The sequence below is a fragment of the Thalassophryne amazonica genome, chromosome 3 (genome assembly GCF_902500255.1).
Source record: "Thalassophryne amazonica chromosome 3, fThaAma1.1, whole genome shotgun sequence".
In the NCBI taxonomy this organism is placed as follows: domain Eukaryota; kingdom Metazoa; phylum Chordata; class Actinopteri; order Batrachoidiformes; family Batrachoididae; genus Thalassophryne; species Thalassophryne amazonica.
In genome coordinates, this window is record NC_047105.1 from 75,968,380 (window position 1) to 75,986,613 (window position 18,234).

General features: G+C 42.8%; 1 protein-coding gene across 2 annotated transcripts in view; it reads left to right on the top strand.

The window, feature by feature from the left end:
- LOC117507080 (growth/differentiation factor 11-like) overlaps positions 1–18,234 on the top strand; it is a 243,627-nt gene that overhangs the window by 50,762 nt on the left and 174,631 nt on the right. The gene's annotated exons all lie outside the window — the stretch shown is intronic.

The window sequence follows — 18,234 nt, forward strand, 5'->3', positions numbered from 1 at the left end:
TACACTAAACACAAAATAATTCACAATAAAAGATGTGTAAATAAAAATGTGCAATAAAAATATGCGTGCAAAGGAAATGCATCTAGCCCAACACGGAAGACAATAAACTCTGGAAGCTGATTTGTGTGTCAGAGAGCTCATGCTAGTTTGACCCTTGTTTGTAATGTTTGTCACTTTTTGATTTTTAAGTTAAAAAAAAAACAAAAACACTAATTTCTTAACTTAGAAAACCTGTTGATGCTCCTCTTGTCTGACCATAATTTGTTCATGAACATTTGTACAACATTTAATTGCTTCCACTGCTGTGTGAGTGTGATGTGGTATCACACCTCTCACGTGGTCGCACTGTGTTCGTGCATGTGCACATGAGCGTGCATGAAACCATCACAGTGGGATCGCACATCATCCATACACAGCTGTCCAACCATCTATCCTTCCCGACTGTGGCTGGAATTTTTCGGGTTTCGCCCATTCGGCCTGATTCGTCCAGATTTGCCTAACTTCGTGTTATATGTGAAGGGGTCCTTAACCATGCACAGACTTGAAAGGTCTAGAGAAGAAAAGAAAAATAAACATAAAATTTAACCAAATGAAACAGGTATGCACAGAATGCAAATTTAAAAAGAAAAAAAATAGAACATAGTAGCAACAAAGAGATTGCATATATATAAAAAGGAGAAAGTATGTACAAACCTGTGGAATATTTCAGTGGCAGTGGATATTGCACATAAACAAATGTTACACTCATTTCAAGTGTGGCATGTGACATGGCTATTTGGTTCCAGTGGCATTCAAAGCTCTAACAGCAGTTGGGTAGAAACTGTTTTTCAATCTGTTTGTACTTGCTTTAATGGCCCTGTACCATCTGCCTGAGGGTAATGGCTCAAACAGAAAGTGGCCAGGATGGGATGAGTCCTTTAGGATGGTGTTGGCTCTCCTTAGACAGTTAGAGCCATGAAAGTCCCCCACTGTGAGTAGAGTGGACCCAGTGATCTTCTCTGTCATTTTGGCAACCCTCTGGAGCTCTTTCCTGTTTGCCCCAGTGCAGCTGGCAAACCACGTACAGAGGCAGTATGTGAGGATGCTCTCCATGGTAGAGCGGTAAAAAAACACGAGCAATCTCTGGTTTATGTTATTTTTCCTGAGGATTTTTAGAAAGTGGAGTCTTTGCTGTGCCTTCTTTACCAAGTGTGAGGTGTTCCTGTCCCAGGTCAGTTTCTCATCTATGTGGACTCCCAGGAAATGGAAGTCCCTAATCCTTTCCACACAGGTTCCCCCAATGAGAATGGTCTGAATGTCTGTTTTGTTTATGTTATGTTTATGTTAAGTCTATGATTAGCTCTTTGGATTTGGATGTGTTCAGGAGTAGGATATTTTCTCTACACCACACCGTCATCTGTTCCACCTCATCCTAGTAGATGGACTCATCTCCTCTAGTGATACAGTCCATATGTAAAGAAGGTGTTGCTGGTGTGGGCAGGGGTACAGTCAGAGGTGTAGAGGGTGAAGAGCAGTGGGCTCAGCAGGCAGCCTTGAGGGGAACTGGTGCTGAGTGTGAGAGCTGTGGATATGTGGGAGCCAATCCTGATTCTGTGAGTGATCTGACAGCAAGTCTTTAATCCAAAGGCATGTGGAATGAGGTAGACCGAGGTTCAGCAGTTTCCTCATGAGGCCATGGGGGAGGATGTTGTTGAATGATGAACTACAATCCACAAAGAGAAGACGGGCGTAGTTACCATGTTGATCCAGGTGGATCAGCGTGGTGTGGAGGGCAGAGATTATGGCATCCTCTGTTGACCTTTTGGCCTTGTCAGCAAATTGGTGTGGGTCTTGAGAGGGGGTTACAAATGACATGATGTGACTTCTAACCAGTTTTTCAAAACACTTCATCATGACTGGTGCGAGTGCAACTGGCAGGTAGTGATTGAGGCTGGTTATAGGGGATTTCTTGGGTAGGGGAACTATGGTGGAGGTCTTCAGGGATGATGGGACAGCAGACTGTGTCAGGGACCGGTTGAAGATTCCTGTGAAAATCCCAGCAAGCTGGCCTGCATAGTCTTTCAGCACCCATCTGGAGATGCCATCAGGGCCCATTGCTTTGTGTGGGTTGGCACCCTTCAGCGTCTGCCTCACCTCGTGCACCCCATCGTGAAGTTACTCCCGGTCACTGGCAGCAACGTGGCTGCTCCTGATGCCACAGTCTCAATGCGAGCAAAGATGAGATTTAACTCTTCTGCCAATGATGCAGGAATTGTAGTTGGTGTGGCCTGCTGTTGTTGCTGGCCATGTTGTTGTCGATGGTGGTGGGGGTGAATTTCTGGAGGGGGGTATATGCAGGGATGAGTTGCAGAGAGATGTTGTCTGACTTGCCTCTATGTGATGCAGGTCTGGCCCTACAGCCTTGCTTAATATTGGTGTAAACTTTGTCCAGTGTATTTGCTCCTCTTGTGGCACATTTGACATGTTGACATGTTGATGAAGTCTGCGGAGCACTGACTTTAATACTACTACTGTCAGCTAATGTTGGTATGTAAAACATAGCGACCTTTAGCTAGAGGGGGGTCAAGGAGTCATAAGACATTCATTGATACCAACAGGAGACTCAGGAAGTGAATGGAGAAGAGACGTCCTGATGGAAAAGCCAACGCCATGAATGCGTCTGGCATCAGCGGGGAGCCCTCTCCAGAAGAAGGTATAATCTTCGCTAGCCTCAGTAAGAGAGCCTTCATCTGCGAATCTGGTTTCACTGAGTGTGGTGACATCAATCGTGTAGCGCTGAAGCTCAGCGGCAATGAGAGTGGTCCACTTGGAACAGCTACTGTTGTCACTATCTTGAAGAGTACGGATATTCAAGGTTGCGACCTGGAGGGGTTGATAAGAAAACATCTTATGATTTTGACCACAAAATGGGATGCCCTGGTGGATGTAGTTTTCCACCCGGGGGGAAGGGAGCAGGCAATTTTTGGACCACCTTTTCTAGGTCCCTCCTCATGTGAGGTGAGCAGTGTGGATCCTAAAGAAGAATGCTCCATTGCTGTGGCTGCTGCCTGGGAAGGTTGCTGTACCAATCTCAGCTTTCAACGACCTTTTACCCACAGCTGCCTACGTGCAGAGAGATAACTATGGGCTTCCAACCCCATCCAGAGCCTGCCCCTGTGGTTAGCTGCTCTATCACCGTAGGACTTCAAATACAGAAAATACAAGCTTGCACGGAAACGTGCGCAGAGTGACCACCCGACAAGGACTCTGGTGGCAAGGAAAGATCCAGGGCAACCAGCTTGATGGGAGGTTGCAGCGACCTGCCGGACAGCCAATCTGTCGGGAGCCATCTAATGCGGGGACACACCATGGGACATTGTTAAAATTGGAGTTGTCTCCTCGGTAGGCTGCTGTGGGTGTATAGGTGCTACCTGGGTTTGTAATAAGAGCTGTCCTTCTCCTAGGCGGGCTACCTCCAAAGGCTATTGAGCCCCACCTGCCCAGAGTAGTCTGGTTTTCAGTTGCCAAAAACTCACCTTTCACACCTCTGCCATCAGTTATAAAAAAAAACAGGGGTTGATGTGAGAAGCCAAGCAGTAGGAGTTTGATTAGGACAGGCTATTGGAGGAGCAGGTCATATGGGATATTTCATGGACAGGGAGCTGCTCATTTCTCCCTCCCATCCTGACCATCCTAACCCTTTGACCCTGTGGTATTATTACTGTTTTGTTTAAGAATGCTTAATTTTCACTGTTGCTGCACTTTGTGTGAAATCATAATCATATCATATAATATCATATCGATAAAGATATAATATGAGCGAAGTGTTGCAAAGCTCACTCATGGTACAGGGCGTCCTAAACAGGAAGTGCCAAAATTCAAGTCCACAGTAAAATAGGAAATGTTAAATTTCAAACACTTCCTGGATTGACAGACGAGATCCCATGGAATCTTGCGGGAACTCAGTGGCAAGCTCACACTCAAAGACGAAGTGCCGAATTCTCAGTCACAGTGAAACAGGAAATGTTGAACACTTCCTGGCATTGGTGGAGCTAGAACGGAGGCCAGGGTTTCACTGGACTCCACTGAAATCTGATTGGACACAGATGATTGACATGTCACGGCACCACACTTCTGTTAGAAAGAGCTGCATTTTCAAATCAGTGAGTCACACTGACTGTTAGGTTCCTCCTGTCCAGTAGTTAGTGCTGTGTGCCACAAAAAGTTATAATTTACCTTAGTAGAAGAAGAAAAATGTTTGCTTCAGATTTGAACTGAACATGTCGTTTGAACTATGGACTTCTAATCACACCAAACCTATATTGGTGAGTAAACGACCGTATTTTATGCCAGAAATGAGGTCCAGGTTATTAAAAGGTGCATTTCTCCTTTAATTCGGGTTGTCTTATATACACGTTTAAACTAACAGACAACAGCTGGTTCATGTTGGCTTATTAGTGCAACAGATAACTGAAACAATCCTTCAAATGGTGATACAAGCATCAAATTCAGTACAAATACAGCTGGAGCAAAATTAAGAGCAACTTTAACTTTTGACTCCTGTACAAACTGAAACTGACCTTTGTCACCATTCTTATCATTTATCATTCTTATAACTTGTCATGTTTCCATCCCCTGACTTGTCTAAAGAAAACTGGCAATATTATTTCCAGGTTTTATCAAGTTTTAGAGATTTGCTTTCAGTTTGAGTTTGAGGAAGATAATTTTAGAAATTTTTATTCTTTATTTTTTGTTTTTCTTGTATTTAAAATGGCATAAACAAATTAAAATATGTGAAATTCCAAGTGTTCCAATACTTTTGGATGTCACAGTCTCCTAACCTTATGATGAGTGCAAAATGAGTGTGGAGTGTGGAATGTTTAATTTTCACTGTTGCTGCACTTTGTGTCAAATCATAGTCATATCATATATCATATTGATATGACAATTCAGTAAGGTATATCTTCTATTATACATTCCAAATCTAAGGTGGAACTTACTAGTGTTTACTAAGATACACCTAAATATCTTTTTAAAAAAAGAGAGAGAGTAGAGCCTCTTAGGTGCCCGGTCTTGAGAACCAGGGATGGTAGGTTGAAAAGCTTTTTTATCCCATGGGAACTCTCCCTACCCACCTAAGCGGCTCAAGAATATGGACAGCATGTATATAAGGGACATTTACATGACAGTTTATATGACAATATTGAAATACAATAATTTGGCCATATTGTACAGCCCTACTGTCAACTAGCTGAAAACTTTGAATATTAATTTACATCAACATTAAAAAAAATGCTTGAAGTGGCAGGGGGTTAAGAGGGCTGTAATTAGGGGGGTCAGCTGAAAAGCAAAAAAAGAAAAATGCTTTAAAAGGTGGGAAGTTTGGGGGGGCAGAGCCCCTCCAGAAGCTGAAAGGCAAAATAAGAAAAATGCTTAAAAAGGCGGGGGTTCTGGGGGAGCTCTGCCCCTCCAGAAGCTGAAAGGTTTTAGTCATGCTCATGCTCCCAAGAACCATTTTACTGAAAATGTCTGAAGGACCTAAAGGACATGGATACATGGCAAGGAGCTTTTCCAGGCATGTGAGAGGCAAATAAAGAAAAATGCTTAAAAAGGCTGAAAGAAGCTGAAAGGTTCTTGCTATGCTAATGCTCTGCTGAAGCATTTACTCAAAATAAAGTCTGAAGGACCTAAATGACATGGTGGGATGCTGACGAGCTTCACTGATTCATGTCCTGGATGAGATTGAGATGATTACGGTCCACACAGCTGGCATGGCTCGGCTAAAGGTTGACAGGCATACTCCTGACTGATCGGCCAGCTCCTGCTGGAATGCTCCTATTGCCAGGAAGTGCAGCGTGGTCAGCACCTGTGTGGACACAGACAACCCCTGGCTCCTCGCTGTATTCCGCACTGTTACTGCGCACAACCCCAGTAACAGTGGCCTTGGTCATCGAAATCAGCTTATGAGCAAATTATTGTAATTTGCAACTAAATCCTTGCGTTTCCTGAATACACGCTTGGATTGCACTATTTGCAAGGTCCTCTAACAATGCTAATGCAGCCATTGTTAGTGCCATTTTACGCATCACTGTGCGTGCTTTTACAACCCCAACTCCAATGATGTTGGCACATTGTGTGAAATGTAAATAAAAACAGAATACAATGATTTGCAAATCCTCTTCAATCTATATTCAGTTGAATACACCACAAAGACAAGATATTTAATGTTCAAACTGACAGACTTTTTTGTTTTTGTGCAAATATTTGCTCATTTTGAAATGGATGCCTGCAACACGTTTCAAAAAAGCTGGGACAGGGGCAACAAAAGACTGGGAAAGTTGATGACTGCTCAAAGAACATCTGTTTGGAACATTCCACAGGTGAACAGGTTAATTGGAAACAAGTGAGTGTCATGATTGGGTATAAAAGGAGCACCCCCAAAAGGCTCAGCCGTCCACAAGCCAAACGCCTTAACCACTAGACCATCACCTCCCCATTGTGTAAAGGATCTCACCGCATAGGCTCAGGATCACTTCAGAAAACCATTGTCAGTTAACACAGGTCGTCGCTACATCTACAAGTGCAAGTTTAAACTCTACCATGCAAAGTGAAAGCCATACATCAACAACATCCAGAAACACTGCCGCCTTCTCTGGGCCCGAGCTTATTTGAAATGGACAGAAGCAAAGTGGAAAAGTGTGCTGTGGTCTGATGAGTCCACATTTCAAATTGTTTTTGGAAATCATGGACGTTGTGTCCTCCAGACAACCATGGAACAGTACGAGGTCTGTCAATAAAGTATAGGTCCTTTTTATTTTTTTCAAAAACTATATGGATTTCATTCATATGTTTTTACATCAGACATGCTTGAACCCTCGTGCGCATGCGTGAGTTTTTCCACGCCTGTCGGTGACGTCATTCGCCTGTGAGCACTCCTTGTGGGAGGAGTCGTCCAGCCCCTCGTCGGAATTCCTTTGTCTGAGAAGTTGCTGAGAGACTGGCGCTTTGTTTGATCAAAATTTTTTCTAAACCTGTGAGGCACATCGAAGTGGACATGGTTCGAAAAATTAAGCTGGTTTTCGGTGAAAATTTTAACGGCTGATGAGAGATTTTGAGGTGATACTGTCGCTTTAAGGACTTTCCACGCAGTGGGACGTCGCGCAGCGCTCCGAGGCGCCGTCGTCAGCCTGTTTCAAGCTGAAAACCTCCACATTTCAGGCTCTGTTGATCCAGGACGTCGTGAGAGAACAGAGAAGTTTCAGAAGAAGTCGGTTTCAGCATTTTATCCGGATATTCCACTGTTAAAGGAGATTTTTTTAATGAAAGACGTGCGGACGGATTGCAGCGTCGGCTCGCAGCCGCCGCGACGCTCCGCCACGACGCTCCGCCACAGGAAAAACACCTCTGTTGGAAGCCTTAAGGACAAGTTGGAACATGTCCAGCTGTTAAACAATTTCTCAGATACTCACTCCACTGAAAGCCATCAAATGCCGCCTGGATTTTACAAATGGTTATCAACACGGAGGTGTTTTTCCTGTGCCGCTGCACCGCACCGGCTGCGTCCCGACGCGCGGATCCGTCCGCACGTCTTTCATTAAAAAAATCTCCTTTAACAGTGGAATATCCGGATAAAATGCTGAAACCGACTTCTTCTGAAACGTCTCTGTTCTCTCACAACGTCCTGGATCAATAGAGCCTGAAATGTGGAGGTTTTCAGCTTGAAACAGGCTGACGACAGCGCCTGGGAGCGCTGCGTGACGTCCCGCTGCGTGACGTCCCGCTGCGTGGGAAGTCCTTAAAGCGACAGTATCACCTCAAAATCTCTCATCAGCTGTTAAAATTTTCACCGAAAACCAGCTTAATTTTTCGAGCCATGTCCACTTCGATGTGCCTCACAGGTTTAGAAAAAATTTTGATCAAACAAAGCGCCAGTCTCTCAGCAACTTCTCAGACAAAGGAATTCCGATGAGGGGCTGGACGACTCCTCCCACAAGGAGTGCTCACAGGTGGATGATGTCACCGACAGGCGTGTTAAAACTCACGCATGCGCACGAGGGTTCAAGCATGTCTGACGTAAAAACATATGAATGAAATCCATATAGTTTTTGAAAAAAATAAAAAGGACCGTTACTTTATTGACAGCCCTCGTATTTGCATGCTAAATGCAACATAACACAAATGGAACGAATAATCCATGTCATGTGCCAAACAAAGCATCAATCAAATGACAAGGATCCATTCAGCCGTTATATAATATATGATGATGAACTAGACTGAGAAATTCAGGGTATTTATACTACATAAATAGTGAGTTAATAAAAACATGATATGAAATATTATAACATTTGTATGTGTGTTTGTGTGTGTGTGTGTGCAGCTTTGATAGTCAACAAATGTTGATTTTTTTTTTTTTTTTTGTCTTATATTTTGTAGAGATGTATACGAGGGCTGTCAATAAAGTAACGGTCCTTTTTATTTTTTTCAAAAACTATATGGATTTCAATCATATGTTTTTACGTCAGACATGCTTGAACCCTCGTGCGCATACGTGAGTTTTTCCACGCCTGTCGGTGACGTCATTCGCCTGTGAGCACTCCTTGTGGGAGGAGTCGTCCAGCCCCTCGTCGGAATTCCTTTGTCTGAGAAGTTGCTGAGAGACTGGCGCGTTGTTTGATCAAAATTTTTTCTAAACCTGTGAGACACATCGAAGTGGACACGGTTCGAAAAATTAAGCTGGTTTTCAGTGAAAATTTTAACGGCTGATGAGAGATTTTGAGGTGATTCTGTCGCTTTAAGGACTTTTCACGGTGCGAGACGTCGTGCAGCGCTCTCAGGCGGCGTCATCAGCCTGTTCAAGCTGAAAACCTCCACATTTCAGGCTCTATTGATCCAGGACGTCGTGAGAGAACAGAGAAGTTTCAGAAGAAGTCGGTTTCAGCATTTTATCCGGATATTCCACTGTTAAAGGAGATTTTTTTAATGAAAGACGTGCGGACGGATCCGCGCGTCGGGACGCAGCCGGTGCGGTGCTGCGGCACAGGAAAAACACCTCCGTGTTGATAACCATTTGTAAAATCCAGGCGGCTTTTGATGGCTTTCAGTGGAGTGAGTATATGAGAAATTGTTTAACAGGCAGGACATGTTCCAACTTGTCCTTAAGGCTTTCAACAGAGGTGTTTTTCCTGTGGCGGAGCGTCGCGGCGGCTGCGTCCCGACGCACGGACCCGTCCGCACGTCTTTCATTAAAAAAATCTCCTTTAACAGTGGAATATCCAGATAAAATGCTGAAACCGACTTCTTTTGAAACTTCTCTGTTCTCTCACGACGTCCTGGATCAATAGAGCCTGAAATGTGGAGGTTTTCAGCTTGAAACAGGCTGATGACGCCGCCTGAGAGCGCTGCGCGACGTCTCGCACCGTGAAAAGTCCTTAAAGCGACAGTATCACCTCAAAATCTCTCATCAGCCGTTAAAATTTTCACTGAAAACCAGCTTAATTTTTCGAACCGTGTCCACTTCGATGTGTCTCACAGGTTTAGAAAAAATTTTGATCAAACAACGCGCCAGTCTCTCAGCAACTTCTCAGACAAAGGAATTCCGACGAGGGGCTGGATGACTCTTCCCACAAGGAGTGCTCACAGGCGAATGACGTCACCGACAGGCGTGGAAAAACTCACGCATGCGCACGAGGGTTCAAGCATGTCTGACGTAAAAACATATGAATGAAATCCATATAGTTTTTGAAAAAAATAAAAAGGACCGTTACTTTATTGACAGACCTCGTATATCTCCCAGACGCGGTTTTTAATGTGGGCGAAGCGGGGAGCTGCCCGGGGCACATTTTTTTCATGACAGGGGACGGCACAAAGACTTTAAAAAAAATCATCATCATCACCTGCACCGCAAAGCGGTGATCATATCACTGTGTGGGGAATTAACAAATTGGTGCCTCCTCCCTGCAGCTGCAGGCGCCCCTGCTTGCTGAGCTGCACAGAACAGAACCAGTGTAAAATGTTTGGCAGTTCTTCCTGCAGTTGTCCCCTGGGACAGATGCTCTGCTCCACTTTGACTCCGGACGGATCATCCTGCAGTCCTCCCGTTTCTTCGCTGTTCCGCTGAGCAGGATCCTGCTGTCCGGTGGCAAAGTTCCCTTAGGAAGCAGCACAGAGCCAGAACTCTGCGCCCAGAACAAGCGCTGGAAAGCGAACAGAGAGTGTAAGAATGGGTTCAAATTTCACCAAAGACGACAAACTGCCCACTCGTGGAAAAAAGTTTGCAGAAGGAGAGCCTGCTTATTGAGGGTTTAGAATTGAGCTGCGTTCACATTACGAGCTGAAGTGACTTGAATCTGACCTTGTTTTTTGTGTGCCTGCGTGATGCAGCGTACACTTTAACCAATTACATTATATATGTACTTAATCTAATTTTTTGTTAACCCTCACCACATAACCTGGTTGTTTAACAAAATTTATAGCTAATTTAACAAAATATACAATTAATTGTATTTTACAGTATATTCTGTTTAATATTTAAACAACTGAGGTATGTTGGACCGGTTTACCAAACTAGATTAAGTGAATATAGCAGAGTGTGAATGTGCCAAATCAAATGATTTGATGTGAGATTTGAGTTCCATACTGTTTTATGAGCCGTCTGAACAAGTTTAATTTATGTGTTTTTCGTGTTACCTTCCTTTGTGTTTGTGCTCAGAGTTCAGATTTAGTTCTGATTTCATTCTGCTTTCTATTTCATCACTGGTGATATGACGGCTGTGAGATCAGATAACGGTCACTTACAAACAGGAAAAAAAACAAAACAAAAAAAGATTCAGGAACAAATATCACAAGGACTCAGAAATGGACGGACTGTCATCAGAAACTGTAACCATGAAACCAGGGCCAGAAGGAAAGTCAGCACTGCAGAATCACTGGCATCTACAACAGGCATCTGTCTGCATGTCAGAAATGTCTTAGAGGATGTAAATCTAAGATTGATCCACACAGTCAAACAAGATGATCCTTCTGGTGCTACACCATAGACAATATGACTGACGGGTGACAACAGATATAAATAAGTAAGAAAATGGTGAGACCACTTTAAACCTTTTAAAAATGCAGAAATGTTTTAGATGATTTTACAAACATCAAGCTAAATATTGAGCTAAATGTTGACAAATATGTACCTTAATAAAAGAGCTCATCGTTCCTCCCTAAAGACAGATTAATATAGCATCTAATGACAGACATTTAGCATGTGAGGGCATGTTTATTCAAATTTGCAATTCATGGATGTTTTGTACACAAGTTATATTGTAGCCTGCAGTCTTTTGATGTCAATTTCAATTGCAATTTCAGGGGCACGTCTAAAATATTTAAAATAATAACAAAATAAGAAAAAATGGCTCGGAGGGGGTCTCGCCTGGGGAGTAATTCAGTGTAGAACCGCCACTGATATCACCGAGGAAAATGCAGTAAATAAAGCTAAATGTTTATTATAACACAACAGGAAGTGATATTACTGCAGTTTGTCTGTTAAATGTTACAGTTATTGAGTTCTATTTAATCCACTAGATGGTGGATGCAGCCTGTGAGCTGTTGCCAGCAGCCGCCATTTTGCTTTGCATTATTCCGCGTCATCAGACATTAGAATAAATAGAAATCGATGATGCACTGATTTAAACTTGGGTTAAAGTGATCTGAAAATACTGTTTTGTGCAGCGTTCGGGTGCAGCAACAAGCTGACAAAGGAGTATCAGAAGTAAATAAAGGTTAAATAAGTAAATAAATAAATAATTGTGGAGTGCGCTTTCGTAAGTGTGTATTATATGTAATTTAAATGACGTGGGGAAATGAATAAAATGGCTGAAAAAAAAGATTAGAAAATTATTTATTTGTCGATCTGTATTCTGTAAAGTCCTGTACACACAGGTTTAGCTTTGGAGAGTATTGTACTTTATGTCAAATAAAATGCAGCATTTATCTTATGTCTCTGGACCTCCTCCTTCATCCTTTCCGCACCTACTGTGCCAATGTGTGGAAAAGTTTGTTAGTGAAGAGTTTGTTGCTTGTGACTTCAGTTTTACTGCCTGAATACTTTGTCGTGATAAATATCGCACCGTTCGTTTAGCGATTCAATTATGTCTGACTTTCATAAGTCTCAATTTATCCATTTTTAAATTTGCTTCAGGTTTTTTTCTTCACATCAGGTTTTCCATCCTGAGATATTCTGTAAGCGCAAATAGAATGGAAATGCTTTTTCTCTCAGTTTGGTGGGTGACATGACAGTCACTTTGACATTATATATTCTACTAATATAAGAATATACATGAATTAGATTAATTTCTCTATGATGTACTGAATATTCCAAAGTAATGTTTTCAGATTTCTTTCAACTTGGTCCAGAAATTATTGAATAATCTTGCTTTCACCTTGGCTAGTGTGACTGTTTCATTTTATTTATTTATATATTTTCACGGAGAAGACCTCTGTGAAAGTGGCGCATCAGGTGGATTAAGAGCAGTCTTTAATATTAATATTTTTAATATAATGTGAACGTGTGAAGCTCTTACTTTCACCCCTGATTATTTCCCATCTTTAACTTAACTTCATAATGAAATTAATTAAGGATAAGATCTCATGTCTTGGCAGACATTGTGTGTTTGACAAACTGATGGTATTATTTTCTATCTGGACTGGGACTGACAAATTCATTCAAATCTATTATATAAATAGTCTGATCCTCATCGCTATTTGTTTTGACAAATATTGGCCGTACAAATGTGGGACTAAGTTTGAATAAATGTAACAGCCCAGTAATAGCACAGAAAATGCAGATTTATGGTGAAACTCTCTTGAAAACATTGATCATGTCCACAATGATTTCTCTTTATGTCTGGTTATGATGGCGGCACTCTGGCAACATCCAGCCAATGAGTGGTTCGCCCCGGTCCTTCATCTAGTGAGTAAATAGAAATCTATGGTTACAGTCCATTTAGCTCATTCACATTTCATTTACCCCCGTGACCCAATCCCGGATAAGCGGTTGAAGATGAGATGAGACATTTCATTTGCCCATTGTCATGTGATGATATCTTCAAGATGAAATAGATTTTTTGAATTTAATAGTTTCAGCATTTAATACCATCCTCACTGACTGTGTCACTGCTTTCAAAGCATCTACAACCCCTGGCAATAATTATGGAATCACCGGCCTCGGAGGATGTTCATTCAGTTGTTTAATTTTGTAGAAAAAAAGCAGATCACAGACATGACACAAAACTAAAGTCATTTCAAATGGCAACTTTCTGGCTTTAAGAAACACTATAAGAAATCAGGAAAAATAATTGTGGCAGTCAGTAACGGTTACTTTTTTAGACCAAGCAGAGGGAAAAAAAATATGGACTCACTCACCTGCATCAAATCAGATCTGCTTGTTAAGCTGCATCTAAAAAGGAGTGATCACACCTTGGAGAGCTGTTGCACCAAGTGGACTGACATGAATCATGGCTCCAACACGAGAGATGTCAATTGAAACAAAGGAGAGGATTATCAAACTCTTAAAAGAGGGTAAATCATCACGCAATGTTGCAAAATATGTTGGTTGTTCACAGTCAGCTGTGTCTAAACTCTGGACCAAATACAAACAACATGGGAAGGTTGTTAAAGGCAAACATACTGGTAGACCAAGGAAGACGTCAAAGCGTCAAGACAGAAAACTTAAAGCAATATGTCTCAAAAATCGAAAATGCACAACAAAACAAATGAGGAACAAATGGGAGGAAACTGGAGTCAACGTCTGTGACCGAACTGTAAGAAACCGCCTAAAGGAAATTGGATTTACATACAGAAAAGCTAAATGAAAGCCATCATTAACACCTAAACAGAAAAAAACAAGGTTACAATGGGCTAAGGAAAAGCAATCATGGACTGTGGATGACTGGCTGAAAGTCATATTCAGTGATGAATCTCGAATCTGCATTGGGCAAGGTGATGATGCTGGAACTTTTGTTTGGTGCCGTTCCAATTAAGTCCATGCCTCAGAGACTGCAAGCTGTTACACTCAACAAAAATATAAATGCAACACTTTTGGTTTTGCTCCCATTTTGTATGAGATGAACTCAACGACCTAAAACTTTTTCCACATACACAATATCACTATTTCCCTCAAATATTGTTCACAAACCAGTCTAAATCTGTGATAGTGAGCACTTCTCCTTTGCTGAGATAATCCATCCCACCTCACAGGTGTGCCATATCAAGATGCTGATTAGACACCATGATTAGTGCACAGGTGTGCCTTAGACTGCCCACAATAAAAGGCCACTCTGAAAGGTGCAGTTTTGTTTTATTGGGGGGGATACCAGTCAGTATCTGGTGTGACCACCATTTGCCTCATGCAGTGCAACACATCTCCTTCGCATAGATTTGATCAGGTTGTCAATTGTGGCCTGTGGAATGTTGGTCCACTCCTCTTCAATGGCTGTGTGAAGTTGCTGGATATTGGCAGGAACTGGTACACGCTGTTGTATACGCCGGTCCAGAGCATCCCAAACATGCTCAATGGGTGACATGTCCGGTGAGTATGCCGGCCATGCAAGAACTGGGACATTTTCAGCTTCCATGAATTGTGTACAGATCCTTGCAACATGGGGCCGTGCATTATCCTGCTGCAACATGAGGTGATGTTCTTGGATGGCACAACAATCGGCCTCAGGATCTCGTCACAGTATCTCTGTGCATTCAAAATGCCATCAATAAAATGCACCTGTGTTCTTCGTCCATAACAGACGCCTGCCCATACCATAACCCCACCGCCACCATGGGCCGCTCGATCCACAACACTGACATCAGAAAACCGCTCACCCACACGATGCCACACACGCTGTCTGCCATCTGACCTGAACAGTGTGAACTGGGATTCATCCGTGAAGAGAACACCTCTCCAACGTGCCAAACGCCAGCGAATGTGAGCATTTGCCCACTCAAGTCGGTTACGACAATGAACTGGAGTCAGGTCGAGACCCAGATGAGGACGACGAGCATGCAGATAAGCTTCGCTGAGATGTTTTCTGACAGTTTGTGCAGAAATTCTTTGGTTATGCAAACCGATTGTTTCAGCAGCTGTCCGAGTGGCTGGTCTCAGACGATCTTGGAGGTGAACATGCTGGATGTGGAGGTCCTGAGCTGGTGTGTTTACACGTGGTCTGCGGTTGTGAGGCTGGTTGGATGTACTGCCAAATTCTCTGAAACGCCTTTGGAGACAGCTTATGGTAGAGAAATGAACATTCAATACACGAGCAACAGCTCTGGTTGACATTCCTGCTGTCAGCATGCCAATTGCACACTCCCTCAAACCTTGCGACATCTGTGGCATTGTGCTGTGTGATAAAACTGCACCTTTCAGAGTGGCCTTTTATTGTGGGCAGTCTAAGGCACACCTGTGCACTAATCATGGTGTCTAATCAGCATCTTGATATGGCACACCTGTGAGGTGGGATGGATTATCTCAGCAAAGGAGAAGTGCTCACTATCACAGATTTAGACTGGTTTGTGAACAATATTTGAGGGAAATAGTGATATTGTGTATGTGGAAAAAGTTTTAGATCGTTGAGTTCATCTCATACAAAATGGGAGCAAAACCAAAAGTGTTGCGTTTATAATTTTGTTGAGTGTATAAAAGCCAGAGGTGGTGCAACAAAATACTAATGTGTTGGAGCGTTCTTTTGTTTTTCATGATTCCATAATTTTTTCCTCAGAATTGAGTGATTCCATATTTTTTTCCCTCTGCTTGGTCTAAAAAAGTAACCGTTACTGACTGCCACAATTTTTTTCCTGATTTCTTATAGTTTCTTAAAGCCAGAAAGTTGCCATTTGAAATGACTTTAGTTTTGTGTCATGTCTGTGATCTGCTTTTTTTCTACAAAATTAAACAACTGAATGAACATCCTCCGAGGCCGGTGATTCCATAATTTTTGCCAGGGGTTGTACTCTTTTAACAAAAACTGGTTTGTGTAGAATGAAAGTCACCAGATTTGCTGCTAATCACTAGATTTTTCAATTTCAATTTATTTTCCTTTATATTGCGCCAAATCTCAACAGAGTTGCCTCAAGGCGCTTCACACAGGTAAGGTCTAACCTTACCAACCCCCAGAGCAACAGTGGTAAGGAAAAACTCCCTCTGAGGAAGAAACCTCAAGCAAACCAGACTCAAAGGGGTGACCCTCTGCTTGGGCCATGCTACAAACATAAATGACAGAAACAATTCACAGAACAATTCACGGACGAATATACAAGAAATGCTGTTGGTGCACAGGACAGGAGTGTCACCAACACAAATACAACTCCCATCTCTGGATGGAGCTGCACCTTAAACAGAGAAAAAACAGAATCAGGCATCAGAAAGACAAAAAATACTGTATAATTTGCCAGCATTAATCAACAAGAAAAACAGAAGAAATACTAAGGTGATCGCTGGCCGCTAGCCCTAAGCTTCACTAAAAGACCCAGGATTTAGGTAAAGTTGAGGCCGCGGCCCGCTCCAATTACTAATAACATGAATTAAAAGAGTAAAAAGCGTAAAATAAAACTGTACCAGTATGCTAGCCATATGAAAGGGAAAATAAGTGCGCCTAAGTCTGGACTTGAAAGTCTCCACAGAATCTGATTAGATAGGATTTTTTAGATGGTAGGAAGGTCAAAAAGTCAGGAAATCTGGTGACAAAGTTGATAAATGGGCACCACTGAGCACAAGCAACAAACTCTCCACTAACAAACTTTTGCACACCATACAGTGGAGGTGGAGGTGATGGTCTAGTGGTTAAAGCATTGGGCTTGAGACCAGAGGATCCTTGGTTCAAATTCCAGTCTGACTGTAAAATCACTAAGGTGCCCTCAGGCAAGGTCCTTAATCCCCTAGTTGCTCCCGGTGTGTAGTGGGTACCTTGCATGGCAGCAGCCTGACATTGGGGTGAATGTGAGGCATTGCTGTGTAATGCGATTTGAGCATTTGATGCAGATGGAAAAGTGCTATATAAATGCAGTCCATTTTCCAAGTTGTAGTGTGTGTGTGTAGTGGTGGCTCCATCCTCAACATCCTTCTCCCTATATACCCTGGTTCCCTCCTCTGCACATCTAAACCATCTCAATCTCACCTCTCTGACTTTGTCTCCAAAATGTCCCACCTGAGCTGTCCCTCTGATATGTTCATTCCTAATCTTGTCCATTCTCATCACTCCCAAAGACAATCGTAACATCTTCAGCTCTGCCACCTCCAGCTCTGTCTCCTGTCCTTTTTTTTTTTTTTTTTTTTTTTGTGCCACCGTCTCTAAGATGTACAACATAGCTGGTCTCACTACTGTCCTTAAACTTTCCCCTTCACTCTTGCAGATATCTTTTGGTCACAAATTACTCCTGTCACCTTTCTCCACCCACTCCACCCTGCCTGCACTCTCTTCTTCACCTCTCTACCACACTAGCCATTACATTGGATAGTTGACCCCAAGTATTTAAACTCATCTACTATCACCTCCTCTACTCCTTGAACAACACTATTCCACTGGGCTCCCTCTCACTCACACACGTGCACTCAGTCTTGCTCTGACTAACTTTCATTCCCTCTCTCCAGATTTACTGTCCAGAGTATTGTATATCTCCACCTCTCCAGGCTAGACCCAACCTGCTCTCTACTCTCACTACAGATCACAATGTCATCTGTGAACATCATAGTCCATGGAGACTCCTGTCTGATCTCATCTGTCAACCTGTCCATCATCACTGCAAACAAAAAAGGACTCAGAGCTGATCCTTGCTGATCATTTCTCACAATATAGTGGATGAGTAAAACCATTTTTAGGAGATGCTTCCTTGGTTTGCTGTGGTTACAGCAAACTTTTATGTAAAACTGTGTGATATCCATCAAGAAATATATGCAAAGCAAACACACACATGGAGAAATAAAAACCCAGTGCTCATTATCAAACCACTGTTCCTGTATTTGCAACTAAGGGCCCTGTCCCACTGGCGTTTAGGAGGATTTGCTCATGAAATGAGGAGACAAAAGCTGAGCGTCCGCAACAAAGGTGGGCGGAAATGACAAATGTCCCGGGGTGGATCAGCGAATACATGAGGAAGAAAAACGGATATAACAGGGAACAGAAGCGAAGGCGACCGCGGAGGCGCCCCCATGAGGGGCACAGCGGCCGTGATGCACTCGCTCCATCCGTGCCCACTCTGTCTGCATGCGCGACATACCATTTGCGA